Source organism: Lissotriton vulgaris, unplaced genomic scaffold, assembly GCF_964263255.1.
Source record: "Lissotriton vulgaris unplaced genomic scaffold, aLisVul1.2 SCAFFOLD_247, whole genome shotgun sequence".
Lineage (NCBI taxonomy): Eukaryota > Metazoa > Chordata > Amphibia > Caudata > Salamandridae > Lissotriton > Lissotriton vulgaris.
Window position 1 is genome coordinate 1,150,732 of NW_028255597.1, and position 16,095 is coordinate 1,166,826.

Below are 16,095 nucleotides of genomic sequence, written 5' to 3' on the forward strand. Positions count from 1 at the left end.
CTGCATCACAAGACGACTGGCAGGCCTCTTCTGCCGTTAGTGCCCGGTTTGATAGAACTAGCAATGAGAACATTCTTCACTCCGGCCACGGTGGGTTCAGGTCCTTCTAGGATTGCAAAGAAGTACAAGGCTCCAGAAGAAGATCCAATATTTTTGCGTTCTGACCCACCTCCAGACTCACTTATTGTGGCGGCAGTCAAAAAAGCACATTCTGCAGCATCTACCTCTTCGGCTCCACCTGAAAAGTATAGTAAAAGTATGGATTCCTTGGGGCGAAGAATGTGCAACACCTCGAGTCGGTCATGAGAGTGGCCAGTGCGGCAGCCTTATTGGGCCGCTATGATCGTCTGCTCTGGGACTCGGTGGCTCGTTTTGCGGATAAACTCCCTAAAGAGGATCAGAACGACTTCTTGGAAATTGTGGAAGAAGGAGGATTGGTGGCTAACCAGAGCATTAGCGCTGCTGCTGATGCGACGGATCTGTCAGCTCATGGTTATGCACACGGTGTTTGTGCTAGGCGTTCAGCTTGGCTTCGCCTTACTGGGCTAAAGCCTGATGCCCAGAGGAAAATGGTAAATTTACCATTTAATGGTTCGACTCTGTTTGGATCTCAGGCTGACGACGAGATGTCCAAAATGAAAGTGGAGTTGGACACTCTTAAGGCCGTGGGTCTTGAAAAGAAGAAAGAATTTAAACGTCGGGGTAATTTTCGTCTCTTTGACAAGAGATCTTTCCAGCAGAGGAGCCATCAGACGAATTGGTCTTCGCAAAACCAAGGCCAGAATCAACAGAGGTCGCAATTCCAACAGCGGCGACCTGGACGAGGCAGAGGCAATGGAAATAGGTAGCAGTCATCTGCTACCAAGCAACCTCAAAAACAATGAACGGAGGCTTCCTCCGCAACCGTTTGCCACTCTGGTTGTAGGAAGTATTGTGTGTTTTCTGAACAAGTGGAAACAGATCACAAAGGACAGATGGGTGCTGGGTATCATTCAGAGCGGGTACCTTTTGAGATTCAAGAAGCCACCTCCTGTCATGCGTCCTCTAAAGATGTTACATTGAAATGTGAAGCGTTTACAACAGGAAGCGAACATCCTTCTGAAGAAGAAGGCCATAGAGCTAGTACCATCTCAGCAGAGATGTCAAGGCCTGTACTCCCGATTTTTTCTCGTAAAGAAAAAAGGTCCAGCTACGGAGTTCAGACCCATTCTGGATTTGAGACGGTTGAACAAATTCATTCGAAAGGAGAGGTTTCGAATGCTGGCTCTTCATCAGATCTTCCCTCAGTTACACCAGGGGGATTGGATGTGCTCCATCGATCTGAAAGATGCTTATTTTCATATTCCGGTATCCGGAAAACATCGCAAGTTCCTCAGGTTTCAAGTAGCTGCTCATCATTATCAGTACCCAGTACTCCCTTTCGGCCTGAGATCAGCTCCCAGAACATTTTCAAAATGTATGGCGGTAGTTGCGGCTTGTCTTCGAAAGAGACGGATTTTCATATACCCGTACTTAGACGATTGGCTTCTGAAGAGTTCATCCCCATCACTACTGGAAGAACATCTATCGATCTGCCTCCAACTCATGTGCAAGTTGGGTCTTCAAGTCAACTACAAGAAGTCTATAATGAACCCCACCCAGAAGATCCACTACCTGGGTGCTCAACTGGACACGGAAGAAGAAAACGTGTGTCCTTCGGAGAAGAGGTGGTCATCCATCAAGGTGAAGTGTTTTCTTCTCCTTCAGTCTGCACGTCCGACAGTTCGGCAAGTGTCCTCTCTTCTGGGGTCCATGGCATCGTGCATCTTCATCGTGCCAAACGCACGTTTGCATATGCGTCCTCTACAGCAGTGTCTGGAAGATCAGTGGAAACAGAGGACGGGATGCTGGGAGGCTCAAATTCATCTCCAACAGTCTGCAAGAGATTCCATTCGGTGGTGGATGAAGAAGGCACACTTGATGAAGGGAGTTCCTTTTCATCAGGACCCACCAACGCAGACTCTGATCACAGACGCCTCTCTCCAAGGTTGGGGGCGCATATGGGCCCTCTGCAGGTACAAGGGCTATGGTCAGACTTCGAGAAAGGGTATCACATCAATCTACTCAAACTCAGAGCGGTCCATCTTGCTCTCAAGTCCCTGTCTCCATCTCTACAGACTGTCTCTCCTGGTGCAAACAGACAATACAACTACAATGTATTACAGTCAGTCAGTCAAAGTAGGCTTTATTTCGATATGAATATATCTTTAAAAGCATCACAATACAGTTTTAAAATACATTAAAAGCCCTATTTGAAATACATATGAAGCATTATTTCATAAGAAAGACAGTTATACAAAAATCGAAATACGAAATACAAATGGCGACAATAAATTACATAAAATAGCCATAAAATCTCAATTAAACAATATAAGAAAGCCTTTTGGACCTGATCAACCAAGCCCAGTTTAAAAACTTCGCCAAGCCACAGACAAGTAGGGGCCGTGTATCCGATTTCAGAATGCGTAGGGCCTCACCACAATGTCTTGTACCTAGTTCTTTGCAGAGGGGTTTCAACCACCTAATGCGAGGGGCATTATATGCGGGGCATATAAAAAGAAGATGAGGTACTGTCTCGATCATGGTCTCACAGAATGGACCGAATGGAATGGTCTGTGCTGGGGGCTTCCATCTGGCAGTCAATTCATGGACAGGCAGCACTCCGACTCTAAATTTAAAATATAGAGCCCTATCTCTAGGTTTAGTGATGATATCGAGATAGGGCTCTCGGAATGCCACCTCCTTATGCAATAGGAATTCGACAGTAGAACTACCTACATTAGGGTTTAAGTTCCTCGAATCCCTTACCCATTTCCAATAAGAGTTTTTCAGGACAGACTTAGGGAGTGCGGTCCTAGACTGCCAAAGATTTCCAAGACCCACTTCTCCAAGTAACCATTTCACATCCCTTAACCATCTTATTCTGTGCCAGCCAGGCATTGATAAAACCTCTTTTAACCCCTCCGCATAACTCGCAAGTTCCGGAACTCTCCATAGGCGCGCCCAAAGGAGAAGAGGGCGTAGCCTTGCCTGATCCTTGATAGAGCGACAGCCCATATCAAGGAGTAGAGGAACAGAGGGGGTACTATAAGGGAGACCCATCAAGTCCTTCAAAAATGTGTGTTCTGAACAGGTTAACTCATCCACATTCTGCGCCCCCCCAAAGCTCCGCCCCGTACAACGCCGCACTCACAGCTCTTGCCTTATAGATATCCAGTACAGGGGCAATTGGTTTAAAGGTGGAGGAACGCTGTTCTTTGAGCAGGGCCCCCACCACCCTTTTGTGATTTAACAGCATTTTTTGAAGATGACAGTTCCACCTCATGGTGTCGGTGAGGCGGATTCCTAAATAGTCAAACTCCTTGACCCTTTCAAGGCATACTGAGTTCAACACGGGAGGCCTGCCTATCTTCTTCGGGGGATTCAGGATCAGATATTTGGTCTTCCACGTATTGATTTCTAACCCCCTCGCATCGCAAAAAGATTATAACCTATCAAGGAGTCTCTGCAGCCCAACCGGGGTCTTCGAAATCAGTAGGGTGTCATCTGCAAATAAGAGCGTAGGTATTCTTTTGCCCGCCAGGGATGGAGCATCTGCAGGATATTGTAAAAGGTGCTCCACCACACCGTTAACGTATAAGGAAAACAGTGTAGGGGCTAAAACACAACCCTGGCGGACCCCTCTATTTACAGATATTCTGGCAGTCTTTTGGCCCTGATTTCCCCCCCGAACCTGGGCAAAATTATCTTCATGGAACTTAATTATCAGGGATAATAGGTCCGGTGGTGTAGGAAGGTGGATACCTGACTATGGTTGCCCCCAACTTTTTGCCTGGTGTTTTGCTGGTTTTCCGACTTAGTTGGCCTGGGACCCTGCCAATCAGGACCCCAGGCCTACTGCTCTCTCTGTAAAATGGATTCCATGTACCTTAGGTACATATCCAATTGGTACTGGGCCACCTTATCAGACCCTGTAACTCAGGGCATAGGTGTACCCAGGGCCTACCAGCGGCTGCAGCATGTATTATGCCACCCCTGGCTGGCCATCTAAATCTGACACAACTGGCTGCACGACAGCTGGGGCAAGGTGGTGTAATCACCCTTTGCTTTAGATATAGTATACCTATATCTAACCCTAAAATGGACACACAGATTCCTATCAGTCACTCCTATGGCAGGCCTTGACAATCCTGAAGGCAGAATGCTTGGAATCGTGTGAGATGGTGCTCTGGCATGAGCTGAGCCCGTTTGCAGCTTGCGGAACCAAGTCCTAATAGCTGTTCCATGATAACTCATACCATATACTCTTAAGTGCATTATAATCCTCGCGGTTATATGCTATCTTTGGTATCGCTTTATCAAAACATGTCGAGTAAGGTGTCATACGAATTGGAATACTAACCCCTCGCCAATTCTGGCAACGGGGTTAGCATTCCACCCTTCTAGAGGGACACAACATGTATGTAACTGTGAACCCCGGTTAAAGTTAACTCGAGCCTCAGCATCACAAAATGGATGCTGCCACCACAGACACAAGTCTGACCCCCTGCAGCTGGGAGTCCTTCCAGCGAGGGGAGCTTGGACAAAGGGTTTCCTGTCAGGGGCGGTGCTAGCACCATCCCAGACAGGAATTTGTGTATCCTGGGTAGGCAGGGCTTTAGAGGAAGGTGACTGCAAGTGGCACCCCGGTGCTCACTATGCATCTGCCGGCTAGAACCAGTTCCAGGGGCACACCAGCCCCTGAGCTGGGGAAAGTCCGGCATGGGAGAGGGGTGTAACCACCCCCCTTCCTGGTCCCACCCATGGGCAGGACCTAGTCGCGTGCCAGCTCCTTTTCCTAGTATAAAGATAGGAGCGGGCCCCTTCCAAATTAGATCATCTTTGAATCCTGAAACTACTTTCTACGAAAGGAACTCTCGACTTCTTCTCAATATTTCTCCCTTGTGACTAAGGAGTAGTCACCCTGCACCCGCAGGCACCATCCGAGAACACTAACTTTGCATTTACTAGTATCCATAGACTTTGTCCCGCATCCCGCGTGAGAGTGCACACTCTGCACCCGAGTCCCCTAGGCCTCCTGCTAGTAATCTGAAGGTTCAGTAGTCCAGTCCTAGCGATTCCAAACCCTATGAGATTAGTACTTACCTGCTAGTAATTTCGCATTCCACTTTTAGAGTATATGGTTTTTCGTGCCCCTCGGGCATTTGTGTAAATTGTGCCACTTAAAGTATTTTCGTAAGAGTTTTGTTGTGTGCTTAGTACCCTGTCCTCATAAAGAGTACAGGGCTGTTGTGATCTAAATAAATACACTGTTTATTTTCATAACACTTGTGTGGTGTCCTTTCACTTGGTGTTCAAGGGGTATATGTGATGGTATAACAGCTGGCTTAACACGCCCTCTAGAGTTTAGCCCGAATACTGCTCGTATCCATGCTACTAGGATAGCTGGTCTATAAGGTTGACTTACAACCAATCATCAATAAGGGTTGTTTGGACTGATACAAAGTGCTCACTAGAATAGTGAACATTATATATCAGGCCAACTTCTCACAGGTGGCATGCCCAAATCTGATAGGACCTTCCATAGACGGTTGCGGGACACTAGGTCAAAGGCAGTCCGTAGGTCTATGAAGGCGAGATACAGACTGCCTTTGCCCAACGGAACCACCTTCCAATATAACAACAATAAGCGAAATGATTGTTCAATGGTCCCTGTACCAGCCCTGAAACCTGCCTGGAAATCAGACGGTATCCCATTCTCCTCTGCCCACTGTAGCACTCTCCCCAAAACCACCTTGCCTGCAACCTTCTGGGTGGAGTCCAGTAAACTTATAGGGCGATAAATATTACTTAAACAAGCAGGGGGCTACCAGATCCAGGACTCTGTCCATAGAAGCCCAGACCATCTGGCATTGGTTACTTGCACGAGACCTGTCCATAACAGTGGTTCACCTACCAGGGAGTCTGAACTCACAGGCGGACGACCTCAGCAGAGACTTCGTCGAAGCGCACGACTGGGTTCTCAACGAAGACGTCGCGCACAGCATTTTCCAGGCTTGGGGAACACCAGACATCGATCTGTTCGCAGACGCGGCAAACGCAAAATGCCCCGTCTTCGCGTCCAGGTTCTCCCTGAAAGGGTCTCAAGGGAATGCCCTTTTGATAGACTGGTGTCAAAACTTGCTGTACGCCTTTCCACCGACACCGTTGATACCAGCAGTGATCAATCGGTTGTTTGTACAGGACCGACTCCAGAATGATACTGATTTGCCCAGAATGGCCACGCCAGTGGTGGTTCCCAGATCTCCTCCAGTTGTCAATAATGCCACACAGGAGATTGCCTTGTCGCCCGGATCTTCTATCCAAACAGGAGGGGCGAGTGTTTCATCCCAATCTGCCCTCCCTGCGCTTGGCAGCATGGCTCCTGAAGTCATCCAGTATGGGCACTTACAGCTGAATCCAGAGTGTATGAACATCCTTAAGGAGGCAAAGCGGCCTTTTACAAGGCCATCCTACGGATTTAAGTGGAAACGCTTTTACCTTTGGTGTCAGAGTAAGGGTCTTGACCCTATTCATGGTCAAGAACAGGTGATCTTACCTTATCTACTTTACCTTGCTGAATCTGGTTTGCAGTTTAGTTCCATCAAAGTCCATCTTGCTGCAATAACTGCTTATAGAAAATCCCCAAGACAGATCTTTCTTTCGGATGCCTGTGGTGAAGGATTTTCTGGAAGGTTTAAGGAAGGTGTATCCTCCAGGCAGGTCTCTCTGCAACTCCCTGTATATGGAAGCCAACAAAGGGCTGATCCACCGTTTGCAGATTCTTCAGAACTCTGCAGCGCGTTTTGTATTGGATCTTCCTAAAGCCTCCTCTGCCACCTCAGCCAGGAAGGAGCTTCATTGGCTTCCGGTACAGCACAGAATCGCCTTCAAAATCCTCTGTCTTACCCACAGAGCATTGATGGATGGTCCTGCTAGTGCCATTGGCTCCCTTCTTTCGCGTTACGTCCCTACAAGAAGCCTTCGCTCTGCGGGACTTTGTCAACTAGTTGTCCCCCGTGTTAAACTTGTCAGATGGGGAGCCAGAGCCTTTTCCGTCGTCGCTCCGCAGCTGTGGAACTCCATCCCCACGGAAATAAAAACTCTCCCCTCCATCGAGTCTTTCAAAAAGGCTCTAAAAACCTATTTCTTTAAGAAGGCCTACTTATGATAAAATAGGACCAGGTAGGATGTAAGCTTCTGTATTTGATCTAGGCGCCTTGACGCCCACTGGGCTAAGTGTGCGCGGTACAAGAAACCCCTCATTCATTCATTCAGGTCTCCTTCTCCACCTTGGGAGCTTAATGTAGTGTTGACTAAGTTAATGGGTCCCCCCTTTGAGCCCATACATAAAGCGTCTTTACAACACTTATCTTGGAAAGTAGCGTTCCTGGTGGCCATCACTTCTGCTCGTAGGGTGAGCGAAATCCAGGCTCTGTGTTGCAATGAACCGTACACTATTTTTCATGGAAACAGAGTGGTGCTCAGAACTCATCCTGCTTTCCTGCCCAAGGTGGTGTCGGATTTTCATATTAATCAAACCATAACATTGCCTACTTTCTTCCCAAACCCTTTGAGTCCGGCTGAACGGGCTCTACATTCATTAGATCTGAAAAGGGTTTTGAAATTTTACTTAGATAAAACAAAGTCTTTGAGGCGCACGGACTGTCTTTTTGTGAACTATGGTCCTACGAATACTGGTTTGGCAGCGTCCAAGAGATCCATTTCTAGATGGATAGTGTCATGTATCCTACTGGCTTATCAGCTAGCCCACAGGTCTTTATCAGGTAGACCTAGGGCGCATTCTACGAGGGGGAAAGCTTCTACCACAGCTCTCCTTAGGAATGTGGCTATGTCCGAGATATGTAAAGCAGCTACTTGGCGTTCAGTGCATACGTTTACACGTCATTACTGTCTAGATTCTGATGCGCAGATTGATGCACAAGTGGGACAAGCATCCCTCAGAAATGTGTTTGCTAATTCTAGCTAAACACTATGGTTTAAAAGTGTGGCTATGCATTTATCTGTTCGCCCGCTTCTTGTGGGTATGAGCTTGCTACTCTATTCAGTGCTTATGACTATTAATGAGTATCCCCTGGAAGAGAAGGATTAGTTACTTACCTGTAATCGTAGTTCTCTTCCAGGGGTATACTCATTAAAGTCATAAGCACCCTCCCGCCTCCCCGGGCGAGCAGTAGCATTGAGGTTTTTTCTTTTCAATATGTATTATGAAGTTTTTAAGTGCAGATTCCTGCTAAAGTTTACTGTACCGTACAAAAGAACTGACCTAACTGTCACCTGTGGTGCATGATGGGAACAGAGTTCTCCTGGAGGCCTTAAAGGCAAAGTGTGCAGATTCTCTGGGGCCTTAAAGGCAGGGTGCCGGTCTGATTTTCATATGCAGCCTTTTAGGCTAATAACTGTTTACAATAGGTTCTTTGATGAAAATAAAAGTTTTTTCATGGTTATGAAATACATTTTAGGCTCATGCCTGTTTATTGCATTTATATACAGCATATTTTCATGCTTCAGAACGTGTGTAAGGTTGGGCTTTATTAGCCTATGTATATATGTTAGGCTGCATATTATGGTTATTATACATGTATATGTGTATAATTAGTTAGTACTGTGTACTTTTGGTTATATTTACACATATATATATATGTGTATTGTTTGTGTTCCGGGTTCCCGCTCATGGGCAGAGATAATTCAGTGCTTATGACTTTAATAAGTATACCCCTGGAAGAGAACTAGGATTACAGGTAAGTAACTAATCCCGTACTATACACCACTTTACACCAAACTGATATAGGCCAAGGGTGAGTTTAGCACACAGCAATGGAACCTTAAAAATGAATGAGCCTGTAGGCCTCACTCCAGTGACGCAGGTTAACAAGCATTGGAAATGCAATTGATCTCTCATTTGTTCGAGTTCGACCTTTGGGCATTGTGAATGGCAATATCTTTCAGCTATGTGTTAAGGAGTGCATGTATTTTGTGTGTAGTGGAATTATGTGGGTTGGATTGGTATAGTTGTGGGATTGTGTGGCATGGAATTAATTGTGTGGTGTAGAATGGATTTGTGTAGTGGAATTATGTGGTATGGTGTGCTGTGGAAATATGTGGATAGTAATTATGTGGCATCAAGTTTGCTAGAATTATGTGGAGTGGGATTGTTTATTATGGAGTGCAATTTCTTCCTGTAGCAGCTCTGGCAAACGTCACGTATCTGGGGTGAAAGTCACGCATTTCAAGGAAATTTCCCCCAAGGGCATAAATTGATCAAGCATCTTTAAATTCAACCACATTATGTCTGTTAATGCTGGGTTGCTATTTTCCCTGTGCCGAACGGCCACACAATCCACTGATCGTAATTGATGGACGCAGTGGTCGCAACAGCCAATCACAGTAATGCTCTGGTGCACCATGCAGCTGGAGAGCTCCAGAGTGGATCCTCATTAGGTCCACATGGTGCCCATTGCATCTTGCTTGTGTCCTTCCGTCTCTTATGGACACTGCAACCAGTGGAAAAGTACTGGTGATTGAAGCGACCTGTCACTGCTTGGATTGCAGTTACCTGAGATTTATGAGTCTATCACCTCAGGTGTAACCAGATCATTTAAAGGCTTGTCAGTGCCCTGGCGGCTCTGCTGTTCTTGGGCCGGTCTGGAAACAGCCCAGCAATATGCACGGGGGAGATGCAGCCAGAAACTGAAAGCACCTAGGTTGAGCTGTGGGAAGCTCAAGACCCTCTACCTATTACATCCAGCATGACCTCCAAGCCCAACTGCCTGATGCTGGGTCTGTCACCCGCAGCATCCAAGCCCTCAAATATTCTGACACCAGCACTAGCTGGGCAGCACGGCAACACCTCCACCACCAGCACCTGTCGTCTCTTTTGGCATCAGTCCGTGCATCCAGCTGTCAGTTTAGGCATGCTAAAATAATAGAGCAGAAAGGAGAGACTGGAATTGTGAGATAGATTAAAGGAAATAGCTGAATAGGGAGGGCTACCTATAGGAGAGGAAGAGAGGAGGAGAAGACTGAGAAATATAGAGCCTAGAAGAAAGACATCGCAATTGGAGAAAGAGCGAGCAGATAAAAACCACCGCCGGGGAGGAGAGGGAGAGAGAGATGGAAAAAGGACGAGAGAAAGAAGGACTTAAAAATAGGGGGCGACTCAGGAAGAGACGGAAAAAGAGTCTGGGTAAGAGAGCAAAAGAGACAGTTGGGAGAGAGATGGGCTGATGACAGAGAGGGGGAAAGTTGGAGAGTCATAAATAGGTGAGAAATAGAGATTGTGATTGAGAGAAACTCCTGGAAACTGCCTCCTATAGTCTGGAGAAGTGCTGGTAGCTTGACTCTAAGGGCTACAGCTGCTTTAGCCCCGTTGTGAGATGGCTGGGCCAGTATCACTCACAAGATTGCCAGCTGCAGATTGCCCAACCATGTCTGGGTTCAAAACATCATCATGTGGCGATTGGTCAACCATCACCATGGAGTCATAGGCTAAAAAGACAACAGTAATAAACATTTAAACACTGTGAAACCCTGTCCCCTTCCTCCCGTTTTGTCTATTGAATACTCCTGCATTCACCAAAATATAATTCAATGTAAAAATGGATGCAATAAACTTCATTCTAAAATTGATAGCAAAAAGTATGCTTACTCATATAAAATGACAAATGTGGTAATGGAACTTTGTAAAAGTAACAGGATTTTTCTAGCTAATTCTGAACTTATAGTCCATCCACACCTTTGCATCATTGGTCATTGATCATAAACGTTAGTAACGTATTGCTGTACATATGCAGAGGTGAGTGTTAAACACGTTCAGCAAATTCTGACATTTTAGCCAGTCACCCATTCAAAATGCAAAACTACAAGTCCCAGAATTCCATGTACTGTGGGCTTTAACAAGCAGTACTGGCTGGAGTTATGACTCATAATGATGGGGCCGGTCCTATTTCTGGCAGCCAACTGGGTAATACCCGTCCCTCTACTTAAGGAACTTTGCAAGAATTTCCTGGTGTATCCAATGGTGTGGTTGTGTCAGATGGCACTTTGTCTACCCTTTTTACAGAGAAGTCCCTTCTGCTGTCTTTAACTAGTCTTTCATGAAGAATTCAGCACTTTGTCACTTGATCTTCTCAGCTGCCCTAATAAAAGAAGAATGTTTGCAGTATGGACTTCTTTCTGTGTCATCAACCGTTTGAAAGAGGCATCTGGAGTTACCTACTGGCTGATTCATACACCATTTCTGTGGCCCTGCGTGAAAGTTGCATCTTGAAGGACTTTCTGTCTCAACCCTAACGTTTCTGACATATATTTTTTAAGTACACTCACAGCAAGTGGACTTTGGTATTTGTAGTCAATTTTGTGTTCTGGTAGTTCTTGAATTAGTTACCACAGTTAGCACTAACTTATGGAAGGGTTCAGAGTTTGGAGCGTTGGTTCCAACTGTATTAGTCTCCTTAGCAAAGCGTGCCATCACTATTCCCATTGTTGAGACTTCCCCCCCTCTCTGCCTAGCTTGACCAACTCCTTTTATTCATTGGTAATAGACAAGAAAGAGGATAGTCAAGCCTGAAAGGAAGTAAGAAGTAGGTCACACCACTCCTAGAGTATAATCTGAGTCACATATAATCCAAGATGGCTGCCAAGACAGAGCTCAAAAAGCGAGCTCCTGGATTTGAGATCATGAAGCTGTGAAAATCCTGCCTTATTCCCTGCCATATCCGGTCCTGTCTCCAACATGCGCAAAGAAATCACTCTAGAGCAAAAAATATCTGTACCATACTTACCAGGATTAAAGAGGTTTTTGCCAGCAGCGAGCCACGATCCACATCAACACTGAGATCGGACACCAACTTCTATGGGTGGTTGTAGTGGACTTCCGGGCCCCCGACGCTGGCTAATTCTTTCACACTGGATTATGGTCAAGCCGGTAGGGGAAGCCAGAAGCAGCTGCTATGGATCCTGGTTATGACTATTTGGCGCAGTCCCGATAAGCGGAGTGTTGCAGACCCCCTTGCTCGCCTACAGCGAGTTCGGTGTCGGGTTTGGAAATCACCAACCGGACCACTTTGGTGATTAGTTTCTTGCAGTCGTTTCCTCCGCCGTCGCTGGGAAATAAGAATCACCGCCCAGTCCTACTAGACTGCCTTGCAACATTGTTTCATGATAGACCTCGCGGGCAGTTTACCTCACTTTCTCAAGGCCATCTACAATACCTCTCAGACCTTACAGCAACAACCCTGAAATTAAAATTGGACGCCCACGGCTCAAGGCATTGGTATTTTAAACCCCTGGGTCCCGACGAAGACACAAGCAGTCAACACAGCGATCTTTGCCCCTTGGTGCTGACGTCCAGCGTGAGTTTGAATCGGCTGGGATCGCAAGGTATCGGAAGGCAAGAGCGTCCCCATTACCCCCATCCTCCGGCCACGATCCTGAGCTGACTGTGAGGAAGAAGCCGCTGGTCGCGGAGCTGAAGTTGGAGAGGAGTGAGAGTCCGGGGAGACCCCTCTGCCTCAGTCGCTGACCGGCTCTCAGTGCACCCTCTCAATGGTGTTGCTCGACAGCTATACTGGTGGTCCCATGTTTGTTAGTCGTTGGACCCTATCTGACTTAATTTGCTGAGGCCCAGACCACGTGTGCGACCGCTTTCCACGCTTCTGGTCCTGCTACCGACGAATGGCATGCATCATGCCGCTTCAAGGGGGATAAACAGCTGGCCTCCGTCATGAAGAGGCGAAACATACTGGGTGTGGTCGGCTGATCAGTGGAAGCCAAAAATCCAAGGGTCGCACACTGCTCCACCCACCAGCGGGTATACCCCTGAGCATTCTGGTAAATGCAGTCCATCTCTGGACACCGGTGTTTCAGGATTGTTATCCTTCATCAGCAGAGTTTAGGCCTATCTTTGGGGTTTGCTGTGTAGGCTGCCAAGTGTTATCGGGTTCTTGTACCTCTCACGGCGCGCAGGTGCGTAACCGGAGCTCGTCAGCTCAGCGGTGCTAAGGGGACCAATAAACAAAAATCCAAGGGTTGCACACTACTCCACCCACCAGCGGGTATACCCCTGAGCATTCTGGTAAATGCAGTCGTTCAAGCGTGTGTGCTTATCGGAAAGTCCCAAGTAAATATGCATAGTTGCAGGCCATCTCTGGACACCGGTGTTTCAGGATTGTTATTCTTCATCAGCAGAGTTTAGGCTTATCTTTGGGGTTTGCTGTGTAGGCTGCCAAGTGTTATCGGGTTCTTGTACCTCTCACGGCGCGCAGGTGCGTAACCGGAGCTCGTCAGCTCAGCGGCTCAAGGGAGCCAATAAACAAAAATCTAAGGGTCGCACACTGCTCCTGATCAGTGGAAGCCCCCCTGTGAAACCTCAATAGGTTCAAGGGACATTAATGACAGAGAGGGGACACGAGGACCACCATGGTATCAATCCAGGTGAGACAGCCCTCACCCTGCTGGGAATATACACTCATGATATGGCTTCCAGCTTCTTCGTTCTCAGCCATTTTGTGAAGACCACTCCACTCCTATCCCCAGCCATCTTGTCAACCTCTCTACCACCACTTATTTTTTGTTGTATCCCACACCATAGCCAGGAGACCGTGATCTCTTGGGTAAGCTTAGAGCTCCATGTGGTGGCCACAAGATGACATGCAGGTTTAACTTGTTTTTGCTGGCTTCTGCTACAGGTCCTCGGATCTACACTCCCTGTTTGTGTGGTTAAGCTTAGAGCTCCATCACAGGACCAATATAAGAAGTCTTCGTTGTTATGCTGGCGTGTGAAACAGGACGGTGGAATGACATTGCCTTTGACATGCTTGCGTAGTGGAGGCCGCGATTGAGACCGAACACTACACTAGAGTGTGAATCCAAACAATAGTTTTTATAATTCCATTGCATAGCCATGTGGTGCCTACGACAGTACCACTGAAATGGGTAAACCAAGAGAAAGACAGATGGGGGCCGCCCAGGAATCAGAAGAACCCTCTGAGGTTTTTGTATGAATCGGCCTGCCTGAATTGCCTTCCCGCTGAGGATTTATAGACACAGATTTTCTCCTTGGAGTTTGTTCTTCTGCATTTGTCCCGCACATGTGACTGCTTAGTTTGCCTTATCACCGCATAGCTGGAGAGGCCTCAGAGTGACAGTCCAGTGATGTGTCTGGGAACTGAAAGCCCACAATGGCGGATCACGAATCAGAGCCACCATTTTGTTGTTTCTTGTCCTCTCCCTCGGTCCGTTGGACTTCATCCTGTCGACCCTCAGACATTGCTCCTTGGCTGGACGGCCTTCTTTTTCTCCCCCTAGGCCCCCGTCTCTCCTGCCACCTATCTCCTCCCTCTCTCTACCCCCTTGAAGGTCCTATTTCTCCGTTCACTCTGTTGAAAAGTAATATACAATCGTTTTTAGCCTAATCGTTGTGAAAATGGAACCTTGCCTTTCATGGATCCTGTCTTTTTCTGGATTGCTAATTTACCCTGGTATTGAATGTGTTACGTTCCTTAATGCGATTTTCTTTTGCCATAGGTTCCCCCCTGTTGACTTGGCAGTTCCGAGCCGCCTTCTAGCCCCCTGTCCCTTGTTGCCTTTTAACTAAGCCCTCCTTCTCCCCTTGTTGGGGAAAGATCCAATATTCTTACTCTGGAGTCGCAGTGACCTCTCTGAGAGAGTCCACAGCATCAAGGGAACCATGCAAAGCTGAGGCATGGTATGCGCCCCTTACCAAAGCACTCCCTCTCCCCTTGTTGGGGAAGGATCCAGTAGATAGGCCTTGGAGTCTCAGAGACCCTTCTGAGAGAGTCAATTGCGTAAAGGGAGCCTCAGGCAGCGGAGATGTGGGAATGAAACCACTTCCCCTGGTATCACAGCTTACTGGACTTTGGACCCAGCTATTACTCGCCTACTGGGTTGTGCCCCCGTTCACCCTACCCCTCTTCGTTCATGCTGTCTCTCACCCTCCCCCTCCTCTTTACCTCCTTCATTCGCTGTCTACTTCCCATGCTCCTCCCCCCTCTCCAATGAATCTCTCCCCTTGCCTGCTTTTTCCCTTACGCATATTGTCCTCATTGCTTGTCTCGATCTAACATGTAACTATGTAGCTATGCTTTAATAACTGTGTAACCTTTGTAACTATGTAACCTGTAATGAGGGCGCTAGAGGGCGCACATGCAGAATGGCCATACTCGAGTGAGGTTCCTGCAGCCTGGACAGACAATCCTGCAATTATCCTGACTAACCAACTCTAAACCCGAAAAAAAACACGCACGAGTGTAGAAGATATTACACTTCGGACAGTTTGAGAGCTCTCCGACCTGGCAAGCCGAAGTTAGAGGCAGCAGAGTTGTGGACCGGGAGCTGCTCTGGATGGAGCCTGCGGAGCGAGCTGCAGGGAGCCAAGGACTACGCTACACCGCGGCGTCCCAAGAGGCGCACAGGCCTCAAGAGAAAGGCCGCCAGGGAAGTCTCCATCTCTCGTCGCTGCTGCAGCGCGGCGATTTGTGCGGCACCGGAGCAAAACTGAACGCTACTGGAACCATCTGTGGCACTCGGCGGGGCCCCTGGACAACATACTGTATGAGGTGAGACGCGCTGACTACGAATGGGCTGAGTAAGCGGCTATCTCCACAACGTGAGGTGCGGCACCAGTGTGGAACGAGAGTAGACGCCGGAGTAGAAAGGCAAGGAAAAGTACCTCCCCCCCCCCCGCTGCCCGTACCTAGCTAAATTCATCATGATTGCCTGCACGGGCCGACCTGAGCGAGGCGCGGTTCCCCTCTGCGCCGCTCACATAAAACGTTGATGTCCTGGTGCAATTCTTGACGGAGGCCCAGGAATTGGCTGAAGCAAAGGTTAACACCAGAGGGACCCAGCGATGCGAAGGAACCCTGGCCTACGCAGCAGGCAAGCTGCGGCGCTTTACCTAACGCCGAGACGCGGCTGGTGGCGCAGACTATAGGCCGCGAGGGAAGCAACCCTGATAGACAGCAGGAGAGACGA

At 47.8% G+C, this 16,095-nt stretch overlaps 1 protein-coding gene across 2 annotated transcripts in view; it reads left to right on the forward strand.

The window, feature by feature from the left end:
• Nucleotides 1-16,095, forward strand: part of DENND4C (DENN domain containing 4C) — a 1,503,495-nt gene that overhangs the window by 968,800 nt on the left and 518,600 nt on the right. The gene's annotated exons all lie outside the window — the stretch shown is intronic.